Consider the following 16,542-nt stretch of genomic DNA (forward strand, 5'->3'; position numbering starts at 1 on the left):
CTGTGCTGGAAAACCTCTTACGTTATTTGATTTTCAAACAGCTGATCAAAACTGAACGTACTCAGACATTACTCTCTTTACTTATTCTGATCATCACTAAACTGACACACAATATTTTTAGCGCAACGTAATCTGACTTTCTATAATCCCTACAGAAGAGTGGCCCTGACTAACAATAACCTATACCTTTCATGAATCACTTACCTCACAAAAATCTTCGTTACTCGAACCACTGCAATACAGCGAGCGCCACTACTGCCAGCTAAATAAAAGATTCAAACTACGGAAGGCACTAACTACTGACAGGCATAGTTAGCAAATGAAAGATTTTGATAGAGAACAAACAATGTATTTACCTTAATAGTGTTCAAAAGTCATAATATATATAGCAGTTAATGACATCCAGTCTTACAAATTTACTGTCTCTGATGGACACACGTCCAGATCGTCCGCTCTCAAAACTCCGGCATCTCTCTCCCCACATCCACCACTGCTGGCGGCTCACCTCCAACTGCGCAACGCTACGCGCTGTTCACAACCAACTGCCCAGCACTACAATAGCAAACAACAATGCAAACCAGCCACAGACTGCACACAGCACAGCCGGCGATTTTGATACAGAGCGCTACGTGGCGTTACCAATAAAAAAACCTAAACAGCCTACTTACAGTGTCATGTATCCGATCACATACCTTTTATGTATCCTCGTATTACACATTACTACGACCACCGCGGATAGCTGCGCCCGCCAGCACGTTGCTTCCGAGATTCGGGGAGGCGAACCGGCCCCGGACCTAACCCGCCCGGCGGGTTAACCATAAGGGCTGGAGTGCCGGCAAGCCTGGCTGTGGCTTCTGGGCGGTCTCCCACATCCGACTAGGTGAATAGCTGGCTGGTAACCACGTCTCACCTCTGTTAGATAATTAGCAAAGATATAGAAAACGTTCTCACACTTTCACATGGGACAACACTAGATGCAGACGCATGAGGTATACGTATTCCGTCACAGGGGAAAGGATGCGTCGGCAGGAGGGTGGACAGGGATGCACAAGGGAGGAGTATACGGCCACCATCTAATCTGCCACAAACATTGCCAAATTCGTAAATTAATGTGCCGACCCAATGACGGCACGGCATGAAGATCTGCAGCGGATAGGCACTTGGTGCAGGGAGTGGCAACTGACCCTTAACATAGACAAATGTAACGCATTGCGAATACATAGAAAGAAGGATCCTTTATTGTATGATTATGTGATAGCGGAATAAACACTGGTAGCAGTTACTTCTGTAAAATATCTGGGAGTATGCGTACGAAACGATTTGAAGCGGAATGATCATATAAAATTAATTGTTGGTAAGGCGGGTGCCAAGTTGAGATTCATTGGGAGAGTCCACAGAAAATGTAGTCCATCAACAAAGAAGGTGGCTTACAAAACACTCGTTCGACCTATACTTGCTCATCAGTTTGGGATCCGTACCAGGTCGGGTTGACAGATGAGACAGACAAGATCCAAAGAAGAGCGGCGTGTTTCGTCAAAAATGTTCAAATGTCTGTGAAATATTACGAGACTTAACTCCTAAGGTCATCTGTCCCTAAGTTTACACACTACTTAACCTAAATTATCCTAAGCGCAAACACACACACCCATGCCCGAGGGAGGACTCGAACGTCCGCCGGGACAAGCCGCACAGTCCATGACTGAAGCGCCCTAGACAGCTCGGCTAATCCCGAGCGGCCGCGTTTCGTCACAGGGTTATTTGATAAGCGTGATACCGTTACGGAGATGTTTAGCAAACTCAAGAGGCAGACTCTGAAAGAGATCCGTAACGTAAAATTAGAGACATTCGAGCGCGGACGGAGCCTTTCCGGCAGTCGTTCCTCCCGCGAACCATACGCGACTGGAACAAAAAAATGGTTCAAATGGCTCTGAGCACTATGGGACTTAACTTCTGAGGTCATCAGTCCCCTAGACTTAGAACTATTTAAACCTAACTAACCTAAGGACATCATACACATCCATGTCCAAGGCAGGATTCGAAGCTGCGACCGTAGCGGTCGCGCGGTTCCAGACTGTAGCGCCTAGAACCGCTCGGCCACCCCGGGGGCCGGCTGACTGGAACAGGAAAGGGAGGTAATGACAGTCGCACGTAAAGTGCCCTCCGCCACATCCCGTTGGGTGGATTGCGGAGTATAAATGTAGATGTAGAAGCCGGTAAAGAGATATTATGCACTGTAAGACAAAGAAAACGACGCACCGCGAAGAAATTATCCATATGGGACAAAAATCAGTAGACGTGATGTACAGGTACAGACAGACAGCTGATAACAGTATCAGAGAAACTGAATGATTGATTCAAGAGTAAGAGGTTCAGAAATTGAGCAAGTCAATAACACATTATTACACGCATTGGTCTCCACCTCTGACCCTTAAGCAAGCATTCATTCGGCGTGGCATTGATGGAAAGAGTTTTTGGATGTAGTGCCAAATTCTATCCAATTGGGGCGTCCAATCATCAAAATCACGAGTTCGTTGGAGAGTCCTGCCCACAACGCTCTCAACTGGGAAGAGATTCGGCGACTCCGTTGGTCAAGGTAGGTTTTGGAAAGCATGAAAACAGGCAGTCGAAACTCTTGCCGTATTTGGGATCCTCATCACGTCAGATTAAAGAAAGACATCGAAGCAATTCAGAGGTGGGCTTCTAGATTTGATACCTGTACGTTCGATCATCACGCAGGTGTTACGCAGACGCTTTGGAAAATCAAATGGCAGTCCTTGTGGGTAAGACGACGTTCTTTTTGAGGAACATTATTGAGAATATTTAGAGAGCCGGCAATTGATGCTTGCTGCAGGACGATCCTAAAGCTGCCAACGTACATTTTGCATAAGAACAACGAACCTAAGAGAATTTAGGGTACATGTGAAGGCATACAGACAGTCGTTTTCCCCTCGCTTCATTTTCCAGTGGAACAGGAAAGGAAATGACTGGTAGTGGTACAACGTGGCCTTCGACGTGCACCGTACTGTGACATCCGGAGTATGTACGTAAATGTAGGTGTAGATGTCCTCTTGTTTTTGGGATCAGAATGGTAAAACGAGCGTCCATCACATGTCACAACGTTATTAAGGAACCCATCACCCACACCCTCAGAACGCAAAAGAAATTGTTTCATGGCAGTTGAGCGCATTTTTTTGTATCACATAACAGGCCTATGTCGACCTGTACACGCTCTCTTGATATGTCATGCATACCTGAGAGGTCTGTCTGTGTTATCCTCTGATGAGTTCATCAACCCGTTCCGACGAGACTCGTCGGTTGCCGCACGCGGTCGTGCACACCGAGCTCTGTCACATAAGCCGACGATTTCTTTGTTACTTGCACGATCAACAGGACGTCGCGCGTTACCGAGAAGTCGAGACAATCGTCACCGTAAACATCTTTAATTCGTCTTTGGATGTCAATTGTAGGTAAGTTTTCAGCGATTATAAACTCGAATCCAGCATACTGTTTCACAAGAACGGACACAGTTACGTTACACACCCCCACGTTACACGCAACAATTCGGGGCCCTCTGGTGGCAAAGGGCTGCAACTAGCGCCAGCGAAGCGCGAAATTCGACCAAATATGCATGACGCGTAACATATCATTCGATCTTAAGAAGAGAATAAAAGATTCTGAAGCATTACTTTTCAACAAAGTAATGCTAAAGACACTTTGGATATAATAATTTTGGGAACTGGACCACGTCATCGTAAATTACTGAAACAAATAAATTAGAAGGAAGGTCAGCGTTTGCCGTAATTTTGATGGTTTATTGACATCAAAATCAGTTTTCAATCACATAGTGATCATCTTCACTGCTGTAGTGTACAAATTAAACTCATAGGCACTGGTGTCAAACAAAAGCTATGAAACAATCGCAACTCAATGGAGTTGCCAATCAATGAAACAACAAAGCTGCCTCAGTAACGCTCACGTAATTTTTCAGTTATATGGCCTTGGCAATGAAGCATATAAATATCCCATGTGATACACTACTGGCCATTAAAATTGCTACACCACGAAGATGACGTGCTACAGACACGAAATTTAACCGACAGGAAGAAGATGCTGTGATATGCAAATGATTAGCTTTTCAGAGCATTCACACAAGATTGGCGCCGGTGGCGACACCAAAAACGTGCTGACATGAGGAAAGTTTCCAACTGATTTCTCATACACAAACAGCAGTTGACCGGCGTTGCCTGGTGAAACGTTGTTGCGATGCCTCGTGTAAGGAGGAGAAATGCGTACCATCACGTTTCCGACTTTGATAAAGATCGGATTGTAGCCTATCACGATTGCGGTTTATCGTATCGCGAAATTTTGTTGCTCGCGTTGGTCGAGATCCAATGACTGTTAGCAGAATATGAAATCGGTGGGTTCAGGAGGGAAATACGGAACGCCGTGCTGGATCCCAACGGCCTCGTATCACTAGCAGTCGAGATGACAGGCATCTTATCCGCATGGCTGTAACGGATCGTGCAGCCACGTCTCGATCCCTAAGTCAACAGATGGGGACGTTTGCAAGACAACAACCATCTGCAGGAACAGTTCGACGACGTTTACAGCAGCATGGACTATCAGGTCGGAGACCATGGCTGCGGTTACCCTCGACGCTGCATCACAGACAGGAGCGCCTGGGATGGTGTACTCAACAACGAACCTGGGTGCACAAATGGCAAAACGTCATTTTTTCGGATGAATGCAGGTTCTGTTTACAGCATCATGATGGTCGCATTCGTGTTTGGCGTCATTGTGGTGAACGCACATTGGAAGCGTGTATTTGTCATCGTCATACTGGCGTATCACCCGACTTGATGGTATGAGGTGCCATTGGTTACACGTCTCGGTTACCTCTTGTTCGCATTGACGGCACTTTGAACAGTGGACGATACATTTCAGATGTGTTATGACCCGTGGCTCTACCCTTCTTTCGATCCCTGCGAAACCCTACATTTCAGCAGGATAATGCACGACCGCAAGTTGCAGGTCCTCTACGGGCCTTTCTGGATACAGAAAATGTTCGACTGCTGCCCTGGCCAGCACATTCTCCAGATCTCTCACCAATTGAAAACGTCTGGTCAATGGTGGCCGAGCAACTGGCTCGTCAAAATACGGCAGTCACTACTCTTGATGAAGTGTGGTATCGTGTTGAAGCTGCATGGGCAGCTGTACCTGTACACGCCATCCAAGCTCTGACTCAATGCCTAGGCGTATAAAGACCGTTATTACGGCCAGAGCTGGTTGTTCTGGGTACTGATTCCTTAGGATCTATGCACCCAAATTGCTTGAAAATGTAATCACATGTCAGTTTTAGTATAAAATATTTGTCCAATATATTTGATCAATGAATACCCGTTTATCATCTGCATTTTCTCTTGGTGTAGCAATTTTAATGGCCAGTAGTGTGCAATTTGCAAGGACGATGTGCTCCACAACCATAGATTACGAGGGATTTGTTGATATCATCGGTTATATAATTTCGTTTATGATTTGTGTTACTTTTCTTACTGAAATATACAGAACAAATAAATACGCCAATAGACAAACTGAAGGTTCACAAGAGTGGTGCTGAAATTTTCAAAGGTTTTGTTCTGTTTTCTAGATCGTCCTGTTCGTTCAAAATAATTGTGGGACACGTTGTGAAACATATGAAAATATATATTTCTTCTAATATAATTCAGTAGTCTTTTACAGACCTGTGTAGCATTCATTAAAGTATCAGTAAGAGTATCTTGATAACTTCAAAACTAAGGTGTCACTATAAAACCTGATTATCGATTCGCACTCCTACAACCAAATGGTTTCGTTTCATACATTTATTAATAACATTCCGTTCAGCTTTATTTTGGAAATTTTAATGTTCCTTTTGTTTTTGCTTGTTTTCAGTCTTTCTATGCTGATGTCAACCAGAGTCAGTAAACCTATTGTAGGCGAAATATTGAATGCAAACTGATATGGCCACTCTCTTAAGATCTCTCGTTGCAACTTGACGCGCTATTTCTGGATATTTGGCCATCAGCTCAGTTTAAAATTATCTTATGACATTATCATGAAAGACTCGGTTGACGTGACAATGCCACGTGTTGCAATGATTTCACGAAAGACAGTTTCAAAAGAAGCTAGCGAGCGTCAGAAGAACCGGGACAGGATGTGACTGACTGCACCGAAAGCGGGGCATGGGATCTGGATCACTACTTCCACTTGTAATATTTTTACGGAACTGGCATTGATGTCAACTATCTTGGAATATACAGTACATACATCACAGACTGCAAAGGAATTAGACCAGTTGAACGGAAGACACAGTTATAAGACGAGCATCAACAAAAGTACAACATGGGTAATGAAATGTAGTAGAACTAAGTCAGATGATTGGATTAGGAAGTGAGAGATTGAACCCAGTACACGAGTTTTCTTATTTGGACAGCAAAATAAGTGAAAACGGCGGCAGTAAAGAGGAAATAAAATTCAAACTGACAATAGCAAGAAAACCGTTTCTGAGAAAGAGGAATTTAATAACATATAATATAAATTTAACTGTCCGTACGCCTTTTATGAATCTGCTAGTTTGGAGTTTAGCCTTGTACGGAACTGGGAACATGGACGATAAACATTTCGGACAGCAAGAGCATAAATCTTTTGACTTGTGGTGTTACGGAAGAATATTAAAGATTGGATGGGTAGATCTAATAAGTAATGAGAAGGTAAGGGAGTGGAGGGAAAAGTGGTTTATGGCACACAGTAAGCAGGTTCAGTAGAGGTAGGTCGCAGCAGTTAGGTGGGGGTGAAGAGCCTTGCTGTGGGGAGCTGCAGTGAAGAAGTGTTTGGCCTGAAGACGAGCCCAAAGACTGCTTAGGCGTAGCTTTCTATGTTAGACTATTCTGTGAAAGTTTTTTCAAGGGTATCCCACCTAACTTTGACGCTTCATATATTTTCCGAATGAAACAAAATGTGAAAAATGCAACTGGCCAGGGATGCACATATGTCAGTGGCACACGCAATGAGCAGGAACGCACAATCCCTACAAGTAGACAAAAATCACTTTCAGCACGAAGTTACGTTACTTTTAATACAGGTGTATGTTTTTTCCTACCGAAATGAAAACCAGGTGTCCGGTAGTGACGACGGACTCGGTTTTACTGCTCTGAACCACATTCCTTCCTGAATACGTAACTTCAAATATTGGAAACGGTGCCACAGATTCTGCCGTAATGCTACAATGCCGTAATGCGGGTTGCCTGCACTGTTCTGAAGTCTGCTGTAGGCAACCCTTTCTCTGGGCATTGCGACAGAAACTGCGACGCCGTTGCCGTCCTTCAAAGTCTACGTATTTCAAAAGGTTTAGAACAGTTGAAACAAATCAGCCCTCACTAATTGTGTCTCTGATCTTCGTTTTCGTAGAAAAAACATACGCTGGAAAAAAGACGTACCTTTTTTTGAAAGTGATTGTTTACATTTACGGACTGTGCATTCCTGCACCTTATGTGGGCCCCTGACATAAGTGAATCACTTGCCAACTGCATTTTTCACATCCTGTTTCGTGTTGGAAGTATACGAGGTGGCAGAGTAAGGTGGGACACCCTGTATATACAGGGTGTAACGGGAATAAGTGGAGATATTTTTATATGTGGTACCTTAATATGCACGCACATCAGCCCATGTTAGTTGTTGTTTTTCTGTATCGAACAGTCTTCCCAAAAATACCATCACATAATATACTCCCTGGCGTCTTCTGCACGGTCATAAGTAGTGCACCACCAAGTGGACTACGTCTGTCAGTGTAGACCAAACGTTCTGCGTCCACTAGTTCACACGTCAACATCTGACCAGCTGCCCAGGGAAAAATAAACACTAATGGCTTGCCCTTGTCACATGTATAGAGAGGCTATAATTGAAGTGCAGTTACTCATATGGGTCCATTGTGGGCTGTAATTATCGTACAGAAGTGGAAGTTGGTAGACATGCTAATGTGTAAATGCGGAATCGATTTACGCTGGAAAAAAATGGTTCCAGATTTGGCCACTAGGTGCGAATCTGGCACTGTACACCGCTTGTATGACAGTATGACACCCACGATGTCATTCGACGAACCATAACGAGTATGAACAGTATGGCTACCGATAATAGAGACTGCGTGCTGCTAATGGAACTATATCATGTGGAGGGCAGCAGTTACAGTGCGGCGTTGAGAGAGTCTCGCTGAGTGAATGTAGAAGCCAAATGTCATTAAATAGTTTAAAGATGGTGATACTGAAATTCGAACACACGAGTGACCTTGATGTGGAACCTGGAAGAGGAAGGCGCCCATTCAAGTTACTGACGAGGCTGCTCTTGCTATAACTGTGCCCCGGGTAGAGCTGGTGTTCGGCCAGTGTCACGAGAACTGTCCATCCTATGGTGAACAGCATGGAAAATTTTTGTGTCCTATTTTACACTAACACGTGTACAAGATCTAGACGGTGCAGCAACTAAAACCTGATATGCATTGCAACATTTTTAATTTGCTCTTCGGCTCCTGGCACGGATCAACTTTGATGATACATGGCCAGACAATATTCTGTGGAGTGAGAAAACACATTTTACACTACAGGGTGCAGTGAATACACAGAACTGTCTAATCTCGGCTACTTTTCAACCGCATGTTGCACATGAAGAGCCATTGCACCCGCCATATGTGACTGGTGTGGATTCGCGAGCACCTTTACTCTCTTCTTTGAAGAGCATACCCTTAGAGTGCCTATCAGTGTAGCAGTGTAGATTTATGGCCTGCAGTGTCACTTTATCTGAACCCCTGTCTTTTGGCTCTGAGTATGTCTAAAAGAACACGTTTACGAGGGACACATTCGGTCCACACCTGATCTGAAGGCTACTGCAGAGGAACAGGCCGCTCAGAGTCCACCGCCACTGCTACGAGCAACTATTCATCACGTCGTTTTACAGATGCTGCATCTCCTCGACGTCTACAGTGGTCATAATGAACAAACTGCGTAAGTGGCAGTTAATAAGATATGCCTTTCTCACTGCCCACGTACCGTTGCTGATACATTACAGGCGGAAACGTCCTTCTCCCTTTCATATCGTCAGACTGAGCTTTTCTGTGCACATCTCGTTTCTAATACTATACATATGGAAATGCCATTCATGCACTCACAGGGTAGATGTGCACATGGTGGCCAAAACTGGAACCAATTTTTTTCCAGTACAACTCGGTTCCACATTGGCGCATTAGCATATCTATAAGGTTTCGCTGCCATACGATAACTACGGCTGAAACTGGACTTCTGTGAGGAGCTGCTCTTTAATTATAATAACCCGGTACTTGGAAGTATTACCAACCTAGAAAACATACGACTTCTAAAGTTGTTCAGTACACTGTCCTGAGTTAACAATAAAAATATCTGCACTCCACACCCTACAGTAGTACAAGTTTATATGCCAACTAGCTCTGCAGATGACGAAGAAATTGATGAAATGTATGATGAGATAAAAGAAATTATTCAGGTAGTGAAGGGAGACGAAAATTTAATAGTCATGGGTGACTGGAATTCGAGAGTAGGAAAAGGGAGAGAAGGAAACATAGTAGGTGAATATGGATTGGGGCTACGAAATGAAAGAGGAAGCCGTCTGGTGGAATTTTGCGCAGAGCATAACTTAACATAGCTAACACTTGGTTTAATAATCATGAAACAAGGTTGTATACATGGAAGAACCCTGGAGATACTAAAAGGTATCAGATAGATTATATAATGGTAAGACAGAGATTTAGGAACCAGGTTTTAAATTGTAAGACATTTCCAGGGGCAGATGTGGACTCTGACCACAATCTATTGGTTATGACCTATAGATTAAAACTGAAGAAACTGCAAAAAGGTGGGAATTTAAGGAGATGGGACCTGGATAAACGGACTAAACCAGAGGTTGTACAGAGTTTCAGGGAGAGCATAAGGGAACAATTGACAGGAATGGGGGAAAGAAATACAGTAGAAGAAGGATGGGTAGCTTTGAGGGATGAAGTAGTGAAGGCAGCAGAGGATCAAGTAGGTAAAAAGACGAGGGCTAGTAGAAACCCTTGGGTAACAGAAGAAATATTGAATTTAATTGATGAAAGTAGAAAATATAAAAACCCAGTAAATGAAGCAGGCAAAAAGGAATACAAACGTCCCAAAAGTAATATCGATAGGAAGTGCAAAATGGCTAAGCAGGGATGGCTAGAGGACAAATGTAAGGATGTAGAGGCTTCTCTCACTAGGGTTATGATAGATACTGCCTACAGGAAAATTAAAGAGACCTTTGGAGAAAGGAGAACCACTTGCATGAATATCAAGAGGTTTGATGGAAACCGAGTTCTAAGCAAAGAAGGGAAAGCAGAAAGGTGGAAGGAGTATATAGAGGATCTATACAAGGGCGATGTACTTGACGACAATATTATGGAAATGGAAGAGGATGTAGATGAAGATGAAATGGGAGATACGATACTGCGTGAAGAGTTTGACAGAGCACAGAAAGACCTGAGTCGAAACAAGGCCCCCGGCGTGGACAACATTCCATTGGAACTACTGACAGCCTTCGGAGAGCCAGTCCTGACAAAACTCTACCATCTGGTGAGCACGATGTATGAGAAAGGCGAAATTCCCTCAGACTTCAAGAAGAATATAATAATTCCAATCCCAAAGAACGCAGGTGTTGACAGATGTGAAAATTACCGAACTATCAGTTTAATAAGTCACAGCTGCAAAATACTAACGCGAATTCTTTACAGACGAATGGAAAAACTGATAGAAGCCAACGTCAGGGAAGATCAGTTTGGATTCCGTAGAAATGTTGGGACACGTGAGGCAATACTGACCCTACGACTTATCTTAGAAGAAAGATTAAGGAAAGGCAAACCTACGTTTCTAGCATTTGTAGACTTAGAGAACGCTTTTGACAATGTTGATTGGAATACTCTTTCAAATTCTGAAGGTGGCAGAGGTAAAATACAGGGAGCGAAGGGCTATTTACAATTTGTACAGAAAGCAGATGGCAGTTACAAGAGTCGTGGGATATGAAAGGGAAGCAGTGGTTGGGAAGGGAGTGAGACAGGTTTGTAGCCTATCCCCGATGTTATTCAATCTGTATATTGAGCAAGCAATAAAGGAAACAAAAGAAAAGTTCTGAGTAGGTATTAAAATCCATGGAGAAGAAATAAAAACTTTGAGGTTCGCTGATGACATTGTAATTCTGTCAGAGACAACAAAGGACTTGGAAGAGCAGTTGAACGGAATGGACAGTGTCTTGAAAGGAGGGTATAAGATGAACATCAACAAAAGCAAAACGAGGATAATGGAATGTAGTCGAATTAAGTCGGGTGATGCTGAGGGAATTAGATTAGGAAATGAGACACTTAAAGTAGTAAAGTAGTTTTGCTATTTGGGGAGCAAAATAACTGATGATGGTCGAAGTAGAGAGGATATAAAATGTAGACTGGGAAAGGCAAGGAAAGCATTTCTGAAGAAGAAAAATTTGTTAACATCGAGTATAGATTTAAATGTCAGGAAGCCGTTTCTGAAAGTATTTGTATGGAGTGTAGCCATGTATAGAAGTGAAACGTGGACCATAAATAGTTTAGACAAGAAGAGAATAGAAGCTTTCGAAATGTGGTGCTACAGAAGAATGTTGAAAATTAGATGGGTAGATCACATAAGTAATGAGGAGGTATTGAATAGAATTGGGGAGAAGAGGAGCTTGTGGTACAATTTGACTAGATGAAGGGATCGGTTGGTAGGACATGTTCTGAGACATCGAGGGATCACCAATTTAGTATTGGAGGGCAGCGTGGAGGGTAAAAATCGTAGAGGGAGACCAAGGGATGAATACATTAAGCATATTCAGAAGGATGTAGGCTGCAGTAGGTACTGGGAGATGAAGAAGCTTGCACAGGATAAAGTAGCATGGAGAGTTGCATCAAATCAGTCTCAGGACTGAAGACCGCAACAACAACATATGGCTTTCAACTCAAAGAAAAAAAACTATAGGAATGAAAGCTCCACGCACACTCATGCAAACCTACCAACCTGTACAACCATATACGTGATTACTCTGCTATTCACAATAAAGTGCCTGGCAGAGGGTTCAGAGAACCACCTTCAAGATATATATATATATATATATATATATATATATATATATATATATATATATATATGGGAGGGCAGCGTGGAGGGTAAAAATCGTAGAGGGAGACCAAGAGATGAATACACTAAGCAAATTCAGAAGGATGTGGGTTGCAGTAAGTACTGGGAGATGAAGAAGCTTGCACAGGATAGAGTAGCATGGAGAGCTGCATCAAACCAGTCTCAGGACTGAAGACAACAACAGCAAACAACACACACACACATATATATATATATATATATATATATATATATATATATATATATATATATATATATATATATATATGTGTTGTTTGCTGTTGTCTTCAGTCCTGAGACTGGTTTGATGCAGCTCTACAACCATATATATATATATATATATATATATATATATATATATATATATATATATGGTTGTAGAGATTGGTGGGTGAGTGCGTGGATGTATTTGTGTGTTTCATTCCTAAGGGTTTTATTTATTTATTTTTTTGAGTTCAAAGTCAAAAGCAAAATCACCAGTTATGTTCGTAATTTATTGGCAAATAACTCCAGAAATGATGGTGTATCTCCGAAGATAACGATGTCAAAAGATAAATACACCAACAGTAGTTGCTTTGGAAATGATCTAATGTGCATCCATATGCGCTCGTTTAATTGCCAAAATTAATCATTAGGCAAAGATAAAGATTGTTTCAGCGGGGCCGTCAGTGGCGAAAACTACCTGTCCATCTCGACGTGCCTCACGTATCGGTGTTGACGTCCCGCAGTGGCCGTGACGCAGCAGCTCTGACGCAATGGCTCTCGGACGGCACCTCTCACAGACGTGCCAGCAGAAGGAACGGAAGGTATTTACGAGGCACGCCGGGAATGGCCAAACCGCACGCAGACGCGCATCTCGTATCACCTCCTGCCCTTGAACTCGCCGACACCGCCTGGAACCAGCTCCTTAAGGTCGCCGTGTCGACTGGGCGTTCTGCGGTTAGCGGCTGGAATACCATGTAGGCCTCCTCACGTGAGCGTCACTTATGTGCGATAACACCACGGGAAACTTGGAAGACTTTTAGTGGGCACGGATCAACGGCTTGATTTTTCGTGGGCTCTATGGGACTTAACAACTTGACAAGAAGAAGGGATCGGTTGGTAGGACATGTCCTGAGGCATCAAGGGATCACCAAATTAATACTCGAGGGCAGCGTGGAGGTAAAAATCGTAGAGGGAGACCAAGAGATGAATACACTAAGCAGATTCAAAAGGATGTAGGTTGTAGTAGGTACTGGGAGATGAAGGAGCTTGCACAGGACAGAGTAGCATGGAGAGCTGCATCAAACCAGTCTCAGGACTGACGACCACAACAACAACACATGGGACTTAACGTCTGAGGTAATCAGTCCCCTAGAACTTAGAACTACTTAAACCTAACTAACCTAAGGACACCACACACATCCATGCCCGAGGCAGGATTCGAACCTGCGACTGTAGCAGCAGCGCGGTTCCGTTTTTCGTGGGAGTCCGGGGGGGGGCGACGTGGGGTGGGGGAGGGGCGTCCCAATTTTTTACTGTTATACTGTACCCTCCTCCCCCTCCCCCCCCCCCCACACACACACACAAATCCCGCTGTGACAGTTTTAGAGTCATTGGCACAAAGAGTACAGTCAGTAGTGTGTGAATACTCAGATCATGCGATGTTATTTGGAGGCGACTTAAACCTACTGAGTATAGATGCCGGCACGGTAGCTCAGCGTGTTCGGTCAGAGAGCTGCCTGCTCTCTGTAATAAAAAAAAAAAAAAAAAAAAAAAAACAGAGTAAAGGGTTCAACAACGAACTTCAACGGATGTTCTGTGATGTCCTCTACGACTAAATACAACGATCAATAACGAAAAAATTTTAAAAAAAGCATAGAATGGGGCATCTATGGATTCACTGCATGGGTTACACACAGACAACCCTGCGAAGTTCTTTTGAACATGTTTTCCGAAAACTGTCTTGAGTACTTAGTTCGTCATCCCACACTCAAAGGAAATATTTTAGATCTCGTAGCTCCAAACGGGCCTGGCTGAATCGATAGCGTCAGTACAGAGACTCGGATTAGTGAGCCTAATGTCATTATAGTGACTTTGGTTACTAAAGTTAATAAATCAATCAAGAAGGCTAGGAGAGTATTTCTGCAAGAAAGACCAGAAAGAGAGTTGTTAGCATGTGACTTAGACAATGAACTGACATCATTTAGTTCCAGTAAAGGACGTAGAGGAATTATGGACAAAGTTTAAACGGGCTGTAACTCATACTCTCGAGAACTAGGTGCGGAGTAAGTGGATTAAGGACGGAAAAAAGCCACCGTGATATTTAACAATTGTAAAAAACGCCAAGGAATCAAAGGCTGTTGCACTCTCGGTTCAAAACAGAACGGGAAAATACGACAGGTAAAAGTTAATAGAAATTCGTGATTCTGTAAAAAGATCGATACGCAAAGCATAAGGCAACTACCACCGTCCCACATTGACGAGCCAAAGAAAATGGTACACCTGCCTTATATCGTGTAGGGCCCCCGCGAGCACACAGAAGTGCCGCAGCACGACGTGGCGTGGACTCGACTTACGTCTGAAGTAGCGCTGGAGGGAACTGACACCATGAACCCTGCAGAGCTGTCCACAAATCCATAGGAGTACGAGGTGGTGGAAATCTCTTCTGAACATCATCTTACAAGACATCCAAGATATCCTCAGTAACGTTCGTGTCTGGGGAGTTTGGTGGCCAGCGGATGTGTTTAAACTCATAGTGTTCCTCGAGCCACTCTGTAGCAATTTTGGATGTGTGGGGTGTCGCATTCTCCTGCTGGAATTGCCCAAGTCCGGCGGAATGCACAATGGACATGAATGGATGCATTTTCAAATCAAATGGCTCTGAGCACTATGGGAGTTAACATCCGAGGTCATCAGTCCCCTAACTAACCTAAGGATATCACACACTTCCACGCCCGAGGCAGGATTCGAACGTGCGACCGGAGCGGTCGGGCGGTTCCGGACTGAAGCGCCGAAGAACCGCTCGGCCACAGCGGCCGGCAATGGATGCATGTCATCAGACAGGATGCTTACGTACGTGTCACCTGTCAGAGTCGTATCTAGAAGTATCAGGGGACACATATCACTCAAACTGCACACGCCCCACATCATTACAGATCGTCCACCTGCTTGGACAGTCCCCTGCTGACACACAGGGTCCATGGATTCATGATCCGCTCGATACAATTTGAAACGAGACTCGTCCGACCAGGCAACATGTTTCCAGTCATCAACAATCCAATGTTTGTGCTGACGAGGCCCAGGCGAGGCGTAAAGTTTTGTCGTGCAGTCGTGAAGGGTGTACACGAGTGGGCCTTCGGCTCCGAAAGCCCATATCGATGATGTTTCGTTGAATTCTTCGCACGCTTGATGGCCCAGCATTGAAATCTGCACCAGTTTGCGGAAGGATGGCACTTCCGTCACGTTGAACTATTCTCTTCAGTCGTCATTGGTCCCGTTCTTGTAGGATCTTTTGCCGGCGGCAGCGATGTCGGAGATTTGATGTTTTACCGGATTCGTGTTATTCCCGGTACACTCGTGAAATGGTTGTTCGGAAAAATCCCCACTTCATCGCTAACTCGGAGGTGCTGTGTGGCATCGCTCGCGAGCCGACTGTAACACCACGTTCGAACGCATTTAAATCTTGACGACCTGTCATATTAGCAGCATTAACCGATCTAACAACCGCGCCAGACACTTGTTCTCTTATATAGGCGTTGCCGACCGGAGCGCCGTATTCCAACTGTGTAAATATCTCTCTTTTTGCATAGACATGCCTATATCAGTTTCTTTGGCACTTCAGTGCATAAAATGATGTTATTAACTAACAACATTCTTCAGTTCGGTAAAGTAGGAGTCATTTGTAATTGAAGCATACTTTACACATAAATCTATATTATTGTCTCCTTTGAGTGCTCCACTCGCAGTATTATACTTTCCATTGGGAAATGAAATTTGTTGTATGCTTTATAACATTTCGTGACCTTTTGCCCATGATTTCTTGCACTCGTTCCCATAAACTTACTCTTTAGATTTCTGTGGCAAGTACTTCAACAGTCTAATACTTATGTGTCCACCAAATGCTGAGCGCGTTTGAATTTAAAGTTAGGATAACTTAAAGAACATGAACAGCTTGTGTGCAACTTTTTGGGTATTTGAGATGTTGGACAATGAAAGGATTTAACTGAATTCATCAGTTTCTGACCGACCACATTAGCCAAACCAGCTTATTCTTGAAACGATAGCTGATAAAAAAACAGGATATCACAGTGTAGATTTGCAATAAATAACTCTGTACAGTATA

This window comes from Schistocerca nitens, chromosome 5 (genome assembly GCF_023898315.1).
Source record: "Schistocerca nitens isolate TAMUIC-IGC-003100 chromosome 5, iqSchNite1.1, whole genome shotgun sequence".
NCBI classification, from domain to species: domain Eukaryota; kingdom Metazoa; phylum Arthropoda; class Insecta; order Orthoptera; family Acrididae; genus Schistocerca; species Schistocerca nitens.